This window comes from Sceloporus undulatus, chromosome 2 (genome assembly GCF_019175285.1).
Source record: "Sceloporus undulatus isolate JIND9_A2432 ecotype Alabama chromosome 2, SceUnd_v1.1, whole genome shotgun sequence".
In the NCBI taxonomy this organism is placed as follows: domain Eukaryota; kingdom Metazoa; phylum Chordata; class Lepidosauria; order Squamata; family Phrynosomatidae; genus Sceloporus; species Sceloporus undulatus.
This window is the reverse complement of record NC_056523.1, coordinates 304,072,245-304,078,244: the sequence shown is the minus strand read 5'-3', so window position 1 is coordinate 304,078,244 and position 6,000 is coordinate 304,072,245.

Genomic DNA, 6,000 nt, shown 5'->3' with positions numbered 1-6,000 from the left:
GGCAACTATAAGGCAACCTCTCTTATATTCCTATAATGTTCTATCTTGGGCAGCAACATGTTTTACTCTGGTCCTCTGCAGCAGGCAGACATAAATCTTTTACACTGCTGTAGTGCATTGAGTTATTTTTAGACGCTGAACTCAAGTATCACTGAACTCTCTCCCTCTCTTTATCCTATGCAGCTGATTTTACTTTGGGCTATTTTATCTGTGCTATTTTATTATTGCTTAATAAGGATTTATATGCTATAGATTTTAATTAACGTGCACACCACTCAGGAAAAGTCTGGTTACTGGGAAGCCTCAAAGTGTAATAAATGGCTAGCTTAAGGTTTACTGTTGACTTGAAAATGTAGGAGCCCTGCTATGCTGGATGGTTTCCTTGCTCAGTTTGCTACGTGGGGCCCTGGATTTCTGCCACCAAAGCCTTACCTTGATGTTACCACTGTGTTCAACCAGGAGAGGAGGTTAGCTTCAATACCTATCCATCTCCAAAAACTTGAAAAGTGTGGTTCAAATGGACATACCTCCCAATCAAGCAGATTTGTTGCAAATACCAGAGCTTGGGACAAGTTAACCATTTGCAATACAGCTTGCAGGATCCCACCAAGAGAATGGCCATGCTGGCTAGAGGATTCTGAGAGCTGTAGTCAAAAGAAGTAATCCCCCCTTCCTACATTATGAAAAGAAGTACTTGGAGAAGTAGTGTGACCTGATACTCTCGAAAGCTCTATGTTAGGAATAGAAGAAGAGAGTGCAACTTTTTATAGAGGGATGGAGTCTGTCCATAAGAGGTAAACAATAGGCAGAAATCAAGGCCGCTTCTCCACCCCATCCCTGCCTGCTCCATTTTACTGTTTCTCTGATGTTCCTTTGGACATCTTCCTGTTGTACAGCCTATTACCAGCAGGGTGTCTCTGTGCGCTAAAAGAATTGTATGTGTGGGCTATCGTGTCCTGGAAAGGCCTTTTCCCGCTTTACCTAAAATGACTTGCTCATCTGTGAAATCCCCACATGGTGGCAGTGTACAGGCATGAACTGGGAAGGCGTGAAGAAAGGCTCCCTTAGAACTGGTTGGCTACATGCCACATGCTGCTTTCTCTGCTCAAAGAGAAAGATTGAGTTGCTCTTCCCCATTTTTAGACCCTGTGCTGTAGCAAGGGAATGGGGTGAGTGGGAAGAAGCTGGGAGGAAAGGTTTGAGCCTCACCTACCTATGTGAAATGGGACTGATCCAGACCAGCCTCTCCATTCACTCACTTGTGAGTAAAAAAAAAAAGACAAATCTAAGCTGCATCTTGCACATATTATGCAATGTGTAGTTTAACCTTCATTTGTGATGTATTCAGGCAGGGTGAATTAAATGCCCATTGTTGCTCTGAGTCCAACCCAGGCATCAGAGTACCTTCTCTTTCTCTTTCGTACAGACTGGGATCTGACCCACAAAGAGAAGAAAAATCAGTTGAAGCCTTGGTTTTAAATGTCCTGCCCACCCCATACACACACAAACCAAAAATTAGCATAGGAGGAGATGAACTAGACAAGATGCTTTCTCTATGATATCTGTGTACAAGTGTTGCATGCATGTATACAGGAAATATACATGCATGTATACAAGAGGACTCCTGCTCCAACACCGGAGGGCCGAGAGCGTGCTCAGCTGCGCCCACCCTGTCATCAGTGCCGGTGGGAGGAATGCCGGTGAGAGCGACGTTCAAAAGGCTGGGTTCCCGGCCTCTGAGGAGGACTCTTGCCCCACCCGCTAGAGCGCTGGGAACGCGCCCAGCGCTAATCAGTCTTGGATGATACTGATTTTCTAGACCCATTTCAAACTGGCTTCCGGGCGGGCTATGGAGTTGAGACTGCCATGGTCGCTTTGGTCGATGATCTCCGTCTGGGCATGGACAGGGATAGCGTGTCCCTGTTAGTGGTCTTAGACATCTCAGCGGCTTTCGATACCATTGACCATGGTATCCTTCTGGAATGCCTGAGGGAGTTGGGTATCGGGGGCACTGCGCTCCAGTGGTTTCGTTCCTACCTCTCGGGTAGGTTCCAGATGGTGCAGCTGGGGGACGTGTGCTCCGATAAGAGGGCGCTTACATCTGGCGTCCCTCAAGGAGCCATTCTGTCTCCTATGCTATTTAACATTTACATGAAACTGCTGGGAGAGATCATCCAGAGATACGGGGCGCTGTGTTATCAGTACGCTGATGACACCCAAATATGTTTCTCTGTGTCTCCGACTGATGCAGTGACCAGGGATGGCATCTCTCCTCTAGATGCCTGTCTGGAGTCAGTAATGGGCTGGATGAGGGAAAACAGACTCAGCTTGAATCCAGAGAAAACGGAAGTACTCATGATAGGTTCCCTGGGCTCGGGGACGGAGATTTGTCCACCTGTCCTGAATGGGGTCACGCTCCCCCTGAAGGACTCCGTTCACAGTCTGGGGGTGCTCCTGGACTCATTGCTCCACCTGACATCTCAGGTGGATGCGACAGTCAGGAGCACTTGTTATCAGCTTCGGCTGATACGCCAGTTGCGACCCTACCTGGGCCGGGGGGACCTTGAAACGGTGGTACATGCTCTGGTAACCTCTCGGTTGGATTACTGTAATGCACTCTACATGGGGCAACCCTTGTACCAAACCTGGAAGCTTCAATTAGTGCAGAACATGGCAGCCAGGCTGGTCACTGGATGCCCCAGGACCAGCCATATAACACCTGTTCTACAAGATCTACATTGGCTGCCCATTCGCTTCTGGGCGCAATACAAGGTGATGGTTATCACCTATAAAGCCCTAAATGGCTTGGGCCCAGGGTACCTCTCCCCATATAATCCGCCCCGCACTCTCAGGTCGGCCGGGAAGCAACTGTTGAGGGTTCCAGATACGAGATATTCTGTGACTGCACAAAGGGCATTTTCCAGCTCGGCCCCGCAGCTCTGGAACTCTCTTCCCGGTGAGTTCCGCTCGGTTACCTCCCTTGACTTATTTAGGAAGAGGTTAAAAACCTTCCTCTTCCAACAGGCTTTCCCCCAGACAATGTAATACCTGCTCTCTCCCTGTTGTATCGTTGCATCTGCACTTTATGCTAGCCATTGTTGTGTTTTTAATTCTGTATGCTTTTTATTCTGATTTTAATTTGTTCATTGTATTGTTCGGGTTTTTATGAATACTGTTTGTAAAATTGTACATTGTTGTACTTCTGTGTAACCCGCTTTGATCTGCAAAGGAAAAGCGGGCTATAAATAAACAGTTTATTATTATTATTATTATTATTATTATTATTATTATTATTATTCCAGCTGCGCCCCGCTTGTCACCTGCTCAAAAAGGCTGGCTTTCTGGCCCCGAGGAGGACTCTTGCCCCACCCGCTGGAGCATCAGGAGCACGCTCAGCGCTATTCCAGCTGCTCCTACTCAACACCAGGGAAGAGGCAACGCCCTGAGAAGACTATTAATTTTCCGTCCCAATATAGGTGGCACCAATAGTGAAGTGGAAGTCAGCTGATTAACAGCTGATTAATTCCTGATTTAATTTTATGGCCTTAATCATACTAGCAATATTGGGATATTTTGCCATATGTCACCTTGCACTTGGGTGTGCCATTACGGTTAAACCGTCAGGGACACGAAACCTTAAGAGTAGACTGGAGATGAATGTTCATAAGGGAAAGTAGGGTATTTACATGGATGTTATGACCAAAATGATACAAGGAGCACCGATAGGAGTAGTGCAGGGTAAAGGGAGATATAGCGTTAACAGGGTGTACAATGTATGTAAAGGAAGACGGGATAGATACTTAACACCTATCCCATCTTCCAGTCACCCTGTTAACCCAAAAGAACCGAGGATCATCCCATCCATACCACAGACCCTTACTTTGTTCTTATGTAATGCTAGGTCGGTAAAAAACAAATCCCATGTCATCTATGATTTCTTAGAAGAAGAAAATGCTGACTTGGCTTGCATTACTGAAACCTGGCTGGAGGGAGATAGCTGTGTGACGTGGGCCAAAACTCTCCCAGCTGGGTATGCAGTTAAGGAGCAGGTTAGGGAAAGTGGGCGAGGAGAAAGTCACATTACCATGACCAGGAACCCGGTCTTGAAACTGAGGCACATAGAGTGTATTTACCTGACCCTAACTACACATTGACAATGGGCTTACCTGCTAGGAGCAGGTGTTGGCTTGGAATCTAATGCAGATATAAGAAATTGCTACAGGCTGCTCACAAAAAGAAAGGAATGACTGAACAAAGAGGCAACAACAATGGGTAAAATCCAGTAAAATCCAAGGAGCTATATTGAGAGAACTCTTGCTTCTCTGGGCCAAAATGGAAGAAACCTTACATGATATTGAAGTATTAGATCGGCTTTCCTTTAGCCTTCTAAAAAAGGTCTGGCCCAAGACATTGAGAAGAAGGACAAAGATGATGTTTCCTCCCTACTGCACTTCAGGAGCTGCTTGGATGGGCAGATTAACCTTCACTATCATTGGGAATACTATCCTCTTCATTGCAACCAAGGCAGTAAACTAGTTTAGGAGGCCCAGGATAGACTGGAGGCAGATACAGTTTGACCCTTCAGAACAAGTTGAGAAAGAGAGAATTGGGGAGAACAAAATGGGAGGAACCACAATTTTCCCCTTCTCTCAACATCTGTTGCCTGAGGTGGCTGCTTCAGGGTTGGTCTACACTGGCCAGAATATTCTGAGTATTTTGGCCCTGAAGATGCCATGAATTTCTCATTATGCTGTATTCTGGAGTGACAATGGGCAGCTGTCTACACATGCATCCTGTTGTGCCACCCAGTACCACATCACTGATGCAGGTCGCTCCCTCTGAAGTCAGAAACAAGATGCCAAGCATTGGTCACATAGCTGCCTACCTCAGTGGACATGTGTGCCAACAGCCACCCACTGTTGATTCAGAGTGCTCTGGATTTTCCAGGAAAGGGCATGTTTTTATGGACCATAAAAACTGGTCCCCCGCCCACCCCCTCATGTTGTCCTGTCTTCACAACACAGGGTCAAAGCTCCAATTCAAGTGAGGACTGTCTTCACAATCTGAGGGCAATTTGATATCGAATCTGGCCCAGATTTGATATCGAATTGCCCTCAGATCATGATCATGCCCTTTGTCTGTGTAACAGTTGCGCTGGCCCTATTTTAAAGTTAAGCAGATGATGTATTTTTAGAGCTTGGGAAAGTTAGTGTTGGGACTACAATTGCTGGCTGGGGGATTCTGGGAATTGTAGTACAAAAATAATCTTGCCAAATTCTGGATTACCACATTTCCTTAGGTTTACAATAAGACCAGCTCATTCCTCTATGCTACTATACTCATAGAACACACAGCAATATTAATTTCTCTTGGCCTTCGTTCCCAAATTAGAATGCTAGTTTCAGGGTATATATAATGATTTCTCTCTCTCTCTTCTCACACACGTTTTGTGTGCCTCCTATACCATTATTAACAGTAATTTATTAAAAGTAATTTGAATTAATAGTCTTTGTTGAAGACTCCCTTTTTGTGGTAATACACCTTAGGACATGATTGGGTATAGCTATTAACAATAGAATAATACCTAGGGGAGGCACAAGTATTAATTATATCATTAATAAGTACTCGTGGAATTTTACACTTAACAGAGATCTTTAAATGTCATTCTGTACAGTTACACATTGCAAGGATAAACGAATTTGGTTAAATAACCCAACATAGTATGGGTGGATTCACACATGCGTATGCATCCATTGTTGTTGTTTGGAATGGCTTCCTTCAAGATATTTGGGAAAGATGTCCTACCCTCCTCAGGTATGGGGTAGAATTTTATGGAGTGGGCTAAGTGGGGTTGTGCTTTCTATGCCAGTCTTGAAGGTCAAGGCCAGTCATTCCACTAGGAAGAGTATGGTGTCTATCTCAAGAGCAGGAATCCAAGGAGTGGTAATTTATCTGAGCCCTCCTGCCAGGAGGGAACCTGCTGCCACTGGTCTGGAGAAT